Below are 14,560 nucleotides of genomic sequence, written 5' to 3' on the forward strand. Positions count from 1 at the left end.
GTGGGTCCAGCCCCTTCACATGCTCCAGCAGAACATAGATGGAGTAGATGTTGGGGTGGGCCAACTCATAACCCTGGTTCTGGGCCTGGGTAGTTGCAGAGTTGGTCAGCCTGTCAGCTTTCCCCCTTCCTCATCACCAGGGTGAGCTCTCTGGCATTGTCTGGGCTAGTTCATCCTATGCAGCAATGAGTAAAGTGCAGGGCAGTTCTCCTTTCAGGCCTTCAGGGTTGGCTGACCCACACCTACACCATCAGGGTCAGTTTACTCTGTTGCCCAGGCAAGGTGCAGGGGTCACTCTCCTGAGTGCTGCAGCTGGCAAGGGCCAGGGCCAGCTCTTCCTCTCTTATGGCCTTAGGGCCAGCTCTCCCAACTGCCTCAGGTGTCGAGGAGGGAAGGCTCCCCCTAGCCCATGCCACCATGTGGCAAATGAGGGGCTGGGCCAGATCTCCCAAGCTCATGTTCTCCAGGCCGGTTCACCTGTACCCTCGCCAAAAGGGTTAGCCCTACCCCGCTGCCTAGGGGAGGCGCAGGGCCTGCTCTCCTGAGTGCTACAGCTGGTGAGGGGCAGGGGCAGCTCTCCCCATCTTATGACTTCAGGGCCAGCTCTCCCACTACCATAGGCCACAAGGGGTGGTGGGTGGGGGCATTTCTCCCTTGTCCATACCACCATGGCAGATGATCTCCCAAGCTCATGTTCTTGGGCTGGCTTACCCATACCCCGTCAAACAGGGTCAGCTCTATTGTGTTGCCCATGTGAAGTGCAGGGCTAGCTTTCCCGAGTGCTGCAGCTGGTAAAGGAGAAGGTCATCTCCCTCACCTGTCGCAGGTGGCATGGGTGAGTTGGGGAGGGCACCCTTTCCTTGCCCTCACCACCACACTGCAGATGAGAGGGTGGGACCTGCTCTCCCATTCTCACTCCCTCAGGACTGGCTCTCCCTCCAACTGTCCCACCTCTTCCCACCCCCACGATGGGCCCAGACATCACCATGACCCTGGCCGGCAATCAAGCCACCCACCTCAGTCCAATCCTCACCACTTTAACCTCTTCAGATGTGCCTCTGTCCACAGGGCATGAACCATTCTGTCTTTCTCTCTCTGTCCCATACCACACCATACATTTGCTCACCATAATAGTGCCTGACTGCCAGGCACCACTTATGTTTTCTCTCAGATGCTTGGGTTGAAGTGCCCCAGGCATTCGTGTGGGTTTCCTAGTCCTGCTCTGTCTGTGATAGCGCTTGGGCAGGGCTGTGATTTCTCCTCACTGCCTGAAGCAGGCCACCCTAATTATCTCTTATTGAAGCATTAGATGTGTTCCCATCCTCACCCCTCCTGACTGTTCTTGGGTTTGGACATAGGCTTTTCCTGTCCCCAAATTTGAACTGAAATATCAGTAGTTGCTGTATCTTAAGCCTGCTGGTCTTTGCACAGGAAGTATATATCATTGACTACACCATTTCTTGGGTCTCCAGCTTTCCGACTTAACCTTCAGATCTTTGAACTTGAGCCAGGAGATGGTTCAGTCAGTAAAACATTTGCTTTCCCACAAGCACAAGGACCTGAGTTCAGATGCTGAGCACCCATGGGAAAAGCCAGGGGCAGTGTTACACACTTATACTCCTAGTACTGGGGAGGCAGAGACAGGAGGATCCCTGAAGCTCACTGGCCAGCCGGCCTAGCCAAATCAGTGAGCTCCAGGTTCAGTGAGAGACTTGGACTCAAAAAATCAAGCTGGAGAGTGATTGAAGAAGACACCGAATGTTGACCTCTGCCCTTCACACACACACGTGTGCATGTATCTGGATATAGGTCTACACACATCTATGTGAACCATGTAACACACACACACACACACACACACACACACAGAAATGGATCTTGCACCTCCTCAGTCTAAAGACTGTGTGAGCCTGTTCCTTATAATGACTATATCACGTACACCTCCTTTTGACTGTTTCTCTGTTTCCAGAGCCCCTGGTGCTTTGCCTGAACTTGTTTGGTGCAGAAGTTCTGGAAGGTTTGCTGTTGCCAGAGTTTTCTGATTCTGACTTTTCAGAGCTTCCCTAGATAGGCTAATTTTGTGTCCCTCTGGTTATTAATGAGTTTCTAGGAGGAAGAAAAACAACCCAGCAACGCACATCTCCATCTCTATAGGGGAAGTCCAGGGAAGTTTCCAAAGCAGTGAAGACCTGCCCTGCCCCCTTTCTGCTCTTCCCACAAGCCCTTCCCTTCCTTCATGCTCGCCACGCCCACCCCACCTCCTTTGTCACTTTCTCTGTCTTCTTTCACTGCAGTCGTAATCTGGGTCTCATAGAAAACCTTTCTCCATTTCTGAACTTTTGGGGAGTTAAATGCCAGCCGTGTCTCCCCCCAAAGCCTGTCATTTTCCTTTTTGTCTCATTCACTGACCCTGTAAATGGCATTTGATGCACAAGAGCAGGGACAGTCATTAGCTTAAAATGACTTTTTAAAAAATCGTTCACAGCCCTGAATCATGTCTTTGAGGGGGAAAAAAAGGCACCCTACTGTAAATACCCTGGCATCCTTGCCTGCCCTGCTGGAGTCTGATTGCCTGAGAATGACAGGCTGTGTGCACCTTAGGTGAGTGACAGAGCACCCCTGCTGCCCTGAAGGTTCGCTCCCTAGACCCACGTGGTTTCCTCTTGTTTCTCCAAAAAAAGACTTTCACCTTTCCTCTGAAATCTCGAAAAACAAAGATTCTCTGTATTTCCTGTTTGAGTGTTAGCAACAGCAGAATGTGCAGAGGAAGACCACACGTGGGAATATCTAATTAAGCTTCACAGAGCACAAAGTGAACTCCATTGTACCTTAGAAGTATCAGGGACTGAATTCAGCACCCGAAACTGTTTGCCCATCTCCACCTTCCTCTTCCTCTCTCTGGTCCTTCCTCTCTGTGTGAAAACCTGAGATACTCTGGAACCCTTTTTCATTATGGCCTCCTTTGACTTAGGAACGTCGGTTTCCTGAGGGGAAAAGAGCACCCATAAGACTGTTGTCCATTTGAGAAGGGCACACCTGCATTAAGCCATCTTTGATACGAGGGGCATATTGTCCCCTCTTTCCCCCTGATGCTCCAGTTCCCTGATGGCTATGTTAGATACCAACCATCTCAAGGTGGCTGCTGCCTCAGAGACATGATGAGCCCATTTGCTTCAATTTCTACCATTTCTTTTGATCCATCTCCAAGTCTTGCTCTTTTTTTTTTTTTTTTTCCAGCTGTGTTGAGTCTATCTTCAGTCTTACATTGTTTTTGTTTCTGGCTTTTCCTTTTTACTCTTTCCAACAGTTTGCTGGCTGCTGAAATAAACTCTCTGATTAGGGAAGTTGTCTACTTTTCCTCATAAATCATTGTTCCCACTAATCATATTATTTTATGTTTGTAGAGTGCCTTAGTGTTCTATCGTTGTGAAGAGACACCATGGCCATAGCAACTCTTATAAAGGAAAACACTAAATTGGGTCTGGCTTACGGTTTCAGAGCTTTAGTCCATTGTCGTCATGGTGGGACATGGTGGTGTGCAGGCCAACATGGCTCTGGAGAAGGAGCAGAGAGCGCTACATCTCGCAGGCAACAGGAAGTTTTCTGAGACACTGGATATGGCTTGTGTGCACATGAGACCTTAAAACCCACCCCCACAGTGACACACTTCCTCCCATATGGCCACACCCACTCCAACAAGGCCATGCCTCCTAATAGTACCACCACACAACTCACAGAATTAACTTCTGTGTTATATTTAAGTATTCTGATGATTGGTTTGTCTCTTTATAGTGAGCTTTTTTTCCCCTTTCCCCTTCCCTTTTGCACATACTACATTCTATTTTTGTTGTTGCTGCAAGTCTGATATTTTGTGAAAGAAGACAGGCAAACATTTGCTTCTGTGAGACATTTCCCAGTTAGAGATTGAGCCAACTGGGGCATGGGTCCAGCTCATTTGACTTGCTGGTCAGTTGCTGTTGTTGGTTTATATCTACCAGAGGCTCTTGGGTTTGAAGACACGGTTCCCAGCTGATGGTGCTATTTTGGAAGGAGTAGTGGAACTGTCAGGAGATGGGGCCCCTCTAGAGGATGTGTGTGGACCTGACTCCCCAACTGCACTTCCTGCCTGCGCTCTGCTTCCTGACTGAGAAGGAAAGTGAGCAGCTGCTGAGTTCCTTGCCAGGGTGAACCGTGGCACTCTGAAGTACTTCTTGCCAGGTCCCGGTGGGTGAAGGGACACCAGCCCCCTCGGACATGTGGCTCTGGCAGGCCTGCCCCCCCCCCCCCGCCTTGCTAAAAAACGGTTACATTATATTCCTAAAGCTAGCCACCAAGGTCTATTCCCTTATTTGGCCACTTCCTCCTCCTCAGGCTGACCACCAAAGTCCAGCAATCCGAAACTCCCTTTGGCTCACTTAATTAACACGCCCAATTAAAACTGAACAGCTCACCCTAACAGGGGGGTTCTCCTTTACCTTATAAACCGCTTGTTTGCGTATGTTCCACGTCTGTCTCCTCTATATCCAGAGGTGGTCCTTTGTCCTTGCCCCCTCTTCCTTGTCCCCTTCTTCCTAGGACATCATCTGTCTCCTTGAGCACCACATCCTGGCTTACCCTAACCGAGACCTCCCCTCCTCCTCTTAAATATTACATCTGCAAGGCCATTTGCTGCTGTTTTTGTTGTCTGAGTTAGAAAACATCCCCTTAACTTTTCTTTCCAGCTTAATAAAGGGTCCCTCTGTGAAAACCGGTGTTTGGGTGTGGTTTGTGCCTAATCCAGGTCTGGATGCCAGCCCCTGCTGTGCGGGAGTCCCCTTTAGTGGAGAAAAAAAGAAAGGCATGAATATGGTTGCCCATCTCCCAGCAGATCTTCTGCTCTCCTGCTACAAATAGAAGCACTACTTTTATACAATGTAATTTTTTTCTAGCTGTAAGTCACATAGTTTATTTTTTTAATGTGAAAAATCCACAAAAGTTAAAAAATAATTTGACTAATATTTTAAAAGTAGAATAACAAAAGTTATTCTGAGAGTGTTATATATATCATATACATATATACATACACACACATATATATGATTTGTGTATATATACCTTTCATACATATATAATCTTAGCTTTCTAAAATTCATACACATATTTATGATCACAGTGTCAGTATCATACTATATAATTTTCTGTCCTGATCTTTAAAAACTTACTAGTGGATCAGAAGTACTTTCCCATGTCATCAAAAACTCTCCATAAATATATTTAATAGCAGGATAACATCCTGTTTTGTAGCCATGCTGTAATTGGATGTAAGCCTTTTTGTACTCGATTTGTTTCCTGTGTCCTAGTATTGAAAATAATATCATGATGAATTGCTTTGTGTACCAACCTTTGTGTTTGTTTTTGATGACTTCCTTAGGACCCATTCATGGATGTGAAAATTACTGATTCAAATGGGATGAAAGTGTTCACAGCTCATGACAGATATTTACAAATCATGTTCTTTAACAAACAAGGCTGCCACCATCAGTTATGAAAATATATGTGTTCCTCCACCTCACAACATTGATATGGAGAGGCCTAAAACCCTTGTCGCTGGTGAATCCAAGAGCATGCTTTTCCATTTCTTTGTTTAGTGCTGGGTCTGAACTGCTAATTTCTTTATGTGCCATTTGCATGAAGCATTACTTGGTGTTGTTATTTGTCCATTTTCCATCATTAGTGGGATTTTTTCTTTTTTTAACATTTATTTATTTCATTGGTCTGAATGTTTTCTTTGCATGTGTGTCTGTGTACCACATATATGATCCTACCCACTGAGGCTAGAAGAGGGAGATGGGTCCACTGGAGCTGGAGTTATAGACAGTTGTGAGTTACCAGGTGGGTACTGGAAACCAAACCCAGATCCTCTGGGAGAGCAATGCTCTTAATCACTAAACCTTCTCCAGTCCCAGTCTCATTTCTTTGGGCTGTATAATAAATATTTGATGCTGATCTGCTTCCTTCTTTCTGTTTTTTCTTTTTTTTTTTTCCAGGAGATTTCCTTCCTCAATGTGATTTCTACCCTTTTGCATTCCCATAGGGTTCCTATCGTTTTCCCTTGTAGATGGTGGAATCTTGGGGTTATAGTTAGGATTTTGTTGTGGACATTCAGGAGGGTGTATAGTACCCTCTGGTTGTGGTTTAACTCTGTATTGCTGTGCTGGCTAATTTTATGCTAACTTGACAAAAGCTAGAGTTATCTGAAAGGAGGTAAATTCAATTGAGAAAATGCCTCCATAAGACCCGGCCTGTAAGGCATTTTCTTAACTAGTGATTGATGAGGGAGGGCCCAGCTCATTGTGGGTGGTGCTATCCCTGATGTGGTGGTCCTGGGTTCTAAAGCAGGCTAAGCAAGCCAGGGCGAGAAAGCCAGTAAGCAACACCTTTTCATAGCTTCTGCATCAGCTCCTGCCTCCAGGTTCCTGCCCTGTTTGAGTTCTTGTCCTAACTTCTTCAATGATTGATGCGCTAGAATGTGGAAATGTAAGCCAAAGCAACTCCTTCTTCCCCAACCTGCTCTTGGCTATGGTGTTTCAGCGCAGAAATAGTAACCCTACCTAGGACAGTTGCCCTGATGTCTACTGTTGTTGAGGGTGTTCCGATGTTTATTCTCCCAGCTATAACTTCTTTGTTGAGATACCTTGGAAGCATTAGTCCATTTCTCTTCTTCGCTTATTGAGTTTTGAGGGTTTATTTCTTCTTAATGCAGTGCAGGCTGCGAATGTTTTCTTGACGTTTGTGCCTGCATTTGCATCCTGTAAACTATGTTGCTGCACAGTTTTGGTGCTGGAGAGGTGTGATTTATTGTGTTTTTACTTAACGGACTCTGCCTTGAGGGTTGTACCTACGAACTCCTTGATACAGGATCACAATAATGATCTCATTTGTTTTCATCTAGAAGTTTTATGCTCTTAGGCTGTTCATTTAAGCTTATAATCCATTTGGAATAAAAATTTATATAATATGAAATACATTTGAAAGTCAACTTCTTTGCTTACGGATATCTAGAAGTATTTGAAAATGTTATCCTTTCTCCTAAGCCTTTGTGACTTTGTAAAAGATGAAGCAAATATGTCTGAGTGGGTTTACTTCTCAATTCTCTTCTGCTTTTTGGTTATATATCTAACCATTCACTGCTATTATATTGTTCTTGATTGTGCATTTCAAGTAATCTTAAGACCAGATAACATGAATCTTCTAATTTCATTTTCAAATTTGTTTTGACTATTTTATTGCCTTTTCTTGTCTGTATAAATAATGGAAGTTCTTTGTGGTATTCTCAGAAGATCACCATTAGATATGTATAGGCTTAGCATTTGTCTCAGGACCAGTGTGGGGAAAACTGACATTGTAATATTGTTTCTTTAGATTTACCTCGGGGTGTGTGTGTGTGTGTGTGTGTGTGTGTGTGTGTGTGTGTGTGCGCGCACGCCACATGAGTGAAGGTGCCTGTAGAGGCCAGTGAGGGTATCAGGTTCTCTAGAGCCCGAGTTATAAATGATTGTGAGCCACTTGGTGTGTGTGTTGGATCTGAGACCAGGTCCTCTGGAAAAGCAGCAAGCACTCTTAACTGCTGAGCCATTTTTCTTGCTCCTAATATTGAATCTTTAGTCTGTAAAAAGCGAATATGTATCAATTCATTTGAATCTTGTTTGACTTATTTCTTCAGGGTTTTGTTATATTCTAAGTCCAAAGCCTACACATTTTTAATTAGACATACACCTACAAATCTCATACTTTTTTTTTTTTTTTTTTTTTTGCTAAACAGTATTTTGTCTAAATATTTTTATTTTCTGTTGTTCGTTGCTACTGTATAGAAACACAATTAATAGTTGCGTATTGATCTGGCATTCTAGAACTTTGTTAAACTAATTCGCCTTTAGCATCTCATATAAAGACTGTCATCTCCAAATGAAAACAATTGTATTTCTTCCTTTCCAATCTATAGTCCTTTCATTTATTTTCTTACTTCAACTCACTATGAATTTTCACAGTGTTCAATAGGAAGCTGGAAGTGAACATCCTGTCTTTGTTCCTTGTCTTGGGGGAAGGCATTAAATCTTCCACTGTTAAGTATGTTTGCTGCAGGTGTTTCGTGGCTGCAGTTTATCAGATTAAAGAAGTGTCCTTCTGTTCCAGGTTTGTTGCCAATTTTTATCAAATACTGACTTTGAGCTTTGCCTAACTCTTTCACTGTGTCTATTGATACGAACATATGGGTTTACTTCACCTGTGAATCTGGTGAGTGACATTCATTGATTTGTGTGTTAGGAGTACATCTTGCATTCCCAGAATGAGCTACATTTGACTGAAGTATTCTACTTTGAACATATTGTTAGGTTTGATTTGTTAACTGCTGAAAGTTCTTTTCTTTTCTTCTTTTCCAGTGTTTTGAAATATTTCAAGTTTTAACAAATCCTGTATGGATGTGTTGTAGTTTGAACACATGTCTCCTACTTCATTCCTCACTACCCCCCCCCCCCCTCTTTTTTGGTCTCTATCCCCCCCATTAGTCTCCTTTGTTCACTTAGACAATTTCATTTTTTTGTTTTTTACTTACTATATTCATATATGCTTTTGTGTGGTTGTATGAAATCTAGGACCCACAAATGAGAGAAACATTGTATTTGTCTTTCTGAGACTGACTGAATTTGTCTAGTATGATTACCTCCAGTTACACCATTTTTCTGCACATGGCAAAAGTTCATTGTTCTTTATGGCTGACACAGTTCCCTTGTGGATAGACACTATGTTTCCTTATCCATCCCTCTGCTGCTGGATACTCAGGTTGGTTCCATTGCTTTGCTATTGTGAATGCTGCTGGAGTGAACATTGAAGAATATGGTGAATGTCTGTATGAGATGTTGCTGAATGAGCTTTCTCATTGCTATGACAATATACCTAACGAGAAGCAAATAAAGGGGTGAAGGACTTTTGCTCAACGGTTCCAAATGATATGGTCCATCGTGGCAGGACAAGCATTTTGGCTTGTTGTAGTTTTCTGTAATGGTCTCTGCTTAGTGTAAAGAAATCTTTGACATGACAGGTGGGAGCCACACTTACCTGTGGGTGTAACAATAAGTTTTAGAATACAGCTATGAACTATGGTGGTCAAGTAAAGTGACTGTAGTATGTTATCTTCTAATAGCCATAATCTTAATAACCCCATGGAGTTGTCTAGGTTTCTAGTACCAGGCATAGTTTCTCACCTATTGAGTGGGCCTTATGTAAAATTAGACAGCTGCTGGTTATGGCCAAGATATGAGTGACACTATTCCACATTTACAGATATCTTGTCAAGCTGGTCATTATTATAGGTCTTTGGCATCACAGCTGGATAGATTGTTGAAATTATGCCACTTGGGATGACAGTGTTACCCACAAGAGCTATAGATTATATCTAATAAAACCCTAGTATTGGGCATGAGAAACCCCCTTTGAGTTATTGGTCAGGGTAGTCCAAGTGACTCTCAAAACAATATAGGCTATTGCTGTTGCCCTTGGTTACCTCTCAGAGGTTGAAGGTAAGTCTATTGCTGAAGGCTCCATCCACTTTGAACAGGATTTAGAAGAGCTGAGTTGCATCTAACCTGAAAGCCTTCTTTCTGTGGTCTGTTTCATAGTTCCAGAAAATGCTATGTAAGGTGTCAAGGGAGGAGGGTGATCAACAAATGATCTTTTTGATAGGTTCTTGAATTAGTTTGCAAGTATTTTACTCAACATTTTTGTGTTTATGTTTATCAGGGAGATCAGCCTATCATATTCTTTTGTTGTTGTTGATTTTGTGTCTTACTCTTGTTTTGGTGTTGGAGTATACTGGCTTCATAAAAAGGTTTGGTAGTGTTTTTTTTTTCTATTTGGAATAGTTTGAAAGCAACTGTTGTTAACTATTTAAAAGGCTGCCAGAATTCAGCATGACTCTATTTGACCTGAACAGTTTTTATTTAGGAAGTTAAAATTGTTTTCTTTTGCCTCAATCTTGTTGTTTATAATAAATCTGTTATTTATTTCATTTGGGTTTAATTTTGGTATGTCAAAATCATCCAGAAATTTGGCTATGTATTTTAGACTTTCCAGTTTAATGAAATGTAAAATTTTAAGGTATATGTCCTAGTAATTTTCTTCATTTCATCATATCTGTCATAATGTACACTCTTTCATCTCCAATTTTATTAATTTGGATCTTCTCTCTCTATTTTGGTTAGGTTGGCTAAAGTTTTTGTCAATCTATGGTTTTCCAAATCCTAACTCACTGTTTCACTGATTCTTCATAAGTATTTTTATTTCCATTTAATTAACCTCTGTTCTTATCTTAGCTATTTCTTTCTACTGATCTTATATTTAAATGGCTTGTTCTTGTTTTCCCAAGGACCTAAGGTATATCATTACATTATTTATTTGGGTTTTCTTTAATTTCTTAGTGTAGGTACTTAAAAACTTCCCTTGTAGGATTTTTTCATTGTATCATATAGGCTTTGGTATTTTGTTTTCATTTTTATTTGATTCTGTGAAATTTTTTATTTGATTTTTTATTTTTTCCCAATGGTCATTTTGATAGTGTACTGTTTAAAATCTATGACTTTGTGTATGTTCTGGAGTTTCTCTTGCTATTGATTTGTAGTTTTATTCTGTATAATTAGATAGATGGCAAGAGATTATTTCAAATTTTCTATATTTGTAAGACTTGCTTGTAAGGCTTATTTTTAGAGAACATTCCATGGGCTTTTGAGAACAATGTATTTTCTGTAGTGTTTGGATAGAATTTTCTGAAGATGTCTGTCAAATCTATTTGATATGTGATGTCATTTAATTCATATGTTTCTCTGTTCTTTGTTGGGTTGACTTGTCAGTTAGTGATAGTGGAGTACTGAATCACCCACTATTATAATGTTGGGATAATCTGTGATTTTATATCTAGTAATATTTGTTTTATGAAATTAGATACCCCTCCCATGTTCAGTGTGTATATATTTAGAATTATAATGTCCTGTTTATGTATTGTTCCATTAGTCAATATGAAGTGACCTTTACCTCTTCTGAATAGCTTTGGTTTGATGTCCATATTTCAGATATTAGAATAATGACACCTACCTGTATTCTGGTTCCATTTTCTTGGCATACCTTATATTTTCCTCCTAAGGTAATATCTGTCTTTTATGGTGAGGTGCATTACTTGGATGCAACAGACAGATGGATTATGTATTTTAATCTACTGGTCTGTGTCTTTTGGTTGATTGGTTGATGAATTAAGAATATTATTCAGAGTGATCATTAAAAGATATGAGTTAATGCCATCATTTTATAATGTTTAGTATTTTTCCCTCTCTTGTTTAACTATTATTCTGATGTGGCTTATTCTTCCCAGTGGCTTCAATGATATGTTTAGTTTAACTTTCTCTTCAGTCCAAAGGATTCCTTCCAGTATCTTTAGTCATGAGTTCCTTTAGATTGTTTTTATTGTGCAGCCTTTTTTTTCCTCCTTTAATTATGGTGGTTAGTTTTGCTGGGTATAGTAGTCTAAGTTGGCTTTTGTTGTCTACTAGAATTTGAAGTAAGTCATTCCAAACTCACTTTGAATTTAAAATTTCTGTTGTCAAGTCTATTGTCATTCTGGAGGGCCTACCTTTATTCATGATTTGGTCTTTCTCTCTTGTCACTAGCAGGATACTTTAGTCTCTATATTTAGTGGTTTAATTGTGTGATGGGGAGAGTCCTTTTCAGGTCATGTCCATTTGGTATTCTAAATCTTTTTCTATCTGAATTGGCATCTTTATCCAAATTTGGGGGTATTTTTTCTGATGTGACTTTGTTGAAGTTTTATAAGACTTTAGAATAAAATTATTTTCCTTTTTCAGAGCCTATGGTTTTATATTTAGTTTACACATCTCGAACATTCCACTCATACTTGCATGTTACTTTATTTTCCTTGTTTGAATATTCTAATTCCTCCACCTCCTTTTCAAACTCAGGAAATATGTGTTCTTGAACCATTCTTTCAGTGAAGCCTTCCATGGAACTTTTGATTTGATTTGTTATGTTTTTTTATTTCCACTATTTTTTCAAGTACTTCTCTTCTATGTTGAATTCCTCTTTCATAGCTTGTATTGCTTTTCTTATGTCATTCAGTTATTTGTGTTTTCTTGAAGTTCATTAGGAAGATTTTTGTTATTTGTTGTCTTAGATTTCTTTGGACATATTTATAATCATTCTTTTGAGTTTTTTTGTTTGTTTGTTTTTGTCTGAGTTTCCTCCACATTTGTTGTGGGATGAGAAATTTCTGGAGAAGTTATGTTCCTGTAGTTTAGTCAGAATACTTGTGTTTTGAATTCCAACTTGTGCATTCAGAGTTAGGTCATTGGTTTATCTATTTATTTATGTGTTTATTTATTTAAAAATCATCCTTATTCTAACAGACAATGAGGAAATCCAGAGAATCATCAGGCCATACTTCGAAAACTTCTACTCCACAAAACTGGAAAATCTAAAAGAAATGGATAATTTTCTGGATAGGTACCACATACCTAAGTTAAATCAAGACCAGATAAACCATTTAAATAGTCCAATAACCCCTAAGGAAATAGAATAAGTCATTAAAAGTCTCCCAACCAAAAAAAGCCCTGGACCTGATGGTTTCACTGCAGAATTCTACCAGATCTTCAAAGAAGACTTAATACCAATACTCTTTAAATTGTTCCACACAATAGAAGCAGAAGGTATATTACCAAACTCCGTCTATGAGGCTACAATTACCCTGATTCCTAAACCAAACAAAGATGCAACAAAGAAAGAGAACTACAGACTGATCTCCCTCATGAACATTGATGCAAAAATACTCAATAAAATTCTGGCAAACAGACTCCAAGAACACATCAAAAAAATTACCCACCATGATCAAGTAGGCTTCATCCCAGGGATGCAAGGGTGGTTCAACATACGAAAGTCTGTCAATGTAATACACCATATAAACAAAATCAAAGAAAAAACCACATTGTCATCTCACTAGATGCAGAAAAGGCATTTGACAAAATCCAACACCCCTTCATGATAAAGGTCTTGGAGTGATCAGGAATACAGGGAACATACCTAAACATAATAAAGGCAATCTACAGCAAGCCAACAGCCAACATCAAATTAAATGGAGAGAAACTCAAAGCAATACCACTAAAATCAGGAACAAGTCAAGGCTGTCCCCTCTCCCCATACTTATTCAATATAGTACTTGAAGTTCTAGCCAGAGCTATAAGACAACATAAAAAGATTAAGGGGATACAAATTGGAAAGGAAGAAGTCAAGCTCTCCCTATTTGCAAATGACATGATAGTATACATGAGTGACCCTAAAAATTCAACCAAGGAACTGATACAGCTAATAAACACCTTCAGCAACATAGCAGGATACAAGATCAACTCAAAAAAATCAGTAGCCCTCCTATATACAATAGACAAACAGGCTGAGAAGGAAATCAGAGATACATCACCCTTTATAATAGCCACAAATGATATAAAATACCTTGGGGTTACACTAACTAAGCATGTGAAGGACCTATATGACAAGAACTTTAAGACCCTGAAAAAAGAAATTGAAGATGTCAGAAAATGGAAAGAGCTCCCATGCTCATGGATAGGCAGGATTAACATAGTAAAAATGGCGATCTTACCAAAAGCAATCTACAGATTCAATGCAATCCCCATCAAATTACCAACACAATTCTTCACAGATCTGGAAAGAATAACACTCAACTTCATATGGAAAAACAAAAAACCCAGGATAGCCAAAGGAATCCTGTACAATAAAACAACCTCTGGAGGCATCACGATCCCTGACCTCAAGCTCTACTGTAGAGCTACTGTAATAAAAACAGCTTGGTACTGGCATAAAAACCAACATGTGGACCAATGGAAATGAATTGAAGACCCTGACATTAACCCGCACACCTATAAACATATAATTTTTGACAAAGAAGCCAAAAATGTACAATGGAAAAAAGAAAGCATCTTCAACAAATGGTGCTGGCATAACTGGATGTCAATGTGTAGAAGGCTGCAAATAGATCCATATCTGTCACCGTGCACAAAACTTAAATCCAAGTGGATCAAAGACCTCAACATAAATCCAGCTACTCTGATCCTGATAGAAGAGAAAGGAGGAAGTGCTCTTGAACACATTGGCACTGGAGATCACTTTCTAAATATAACATCAGTAGCACAGACACTGAGAGAAACAATCAATCAGTGGGACCTCTTGAAACTGAGAAGCTTTTGTAGAGCAAAGGACATGGTCAACAAGACAAAGTGACAGCCTACAGAATGGGAAAATGTCTTCACCAACCCCACATCTGACAGAGGGCTGATATCCAGAATATATAAAGAACTCAAGAAATTAGACATCAAAATGCCCAACAGTCCAATTAAGAAATGGGCTATAGAACTAAACAGAGAATTCTCCACAGAGGAAGTTCAAATGGCTGAAAGACATTTAAGGAATTGCTCAACATCCCTAATTATCCGGGAAATGCAAATCAAAATGA

The sequence above is a fragment of the Onychomys torridus genome, chromosome 1, assembly GCF_903995425.1.
Source record: "Onychomys torridus chromosome 1, mOncTor1.1, whole genome shotgun sequence".
Lineage (NCBI taxonomy): Eukaryota > Metazoa > Chordata > Mammalia > Rodentia > Cricetidae > Onychomys > Onychomys torridus.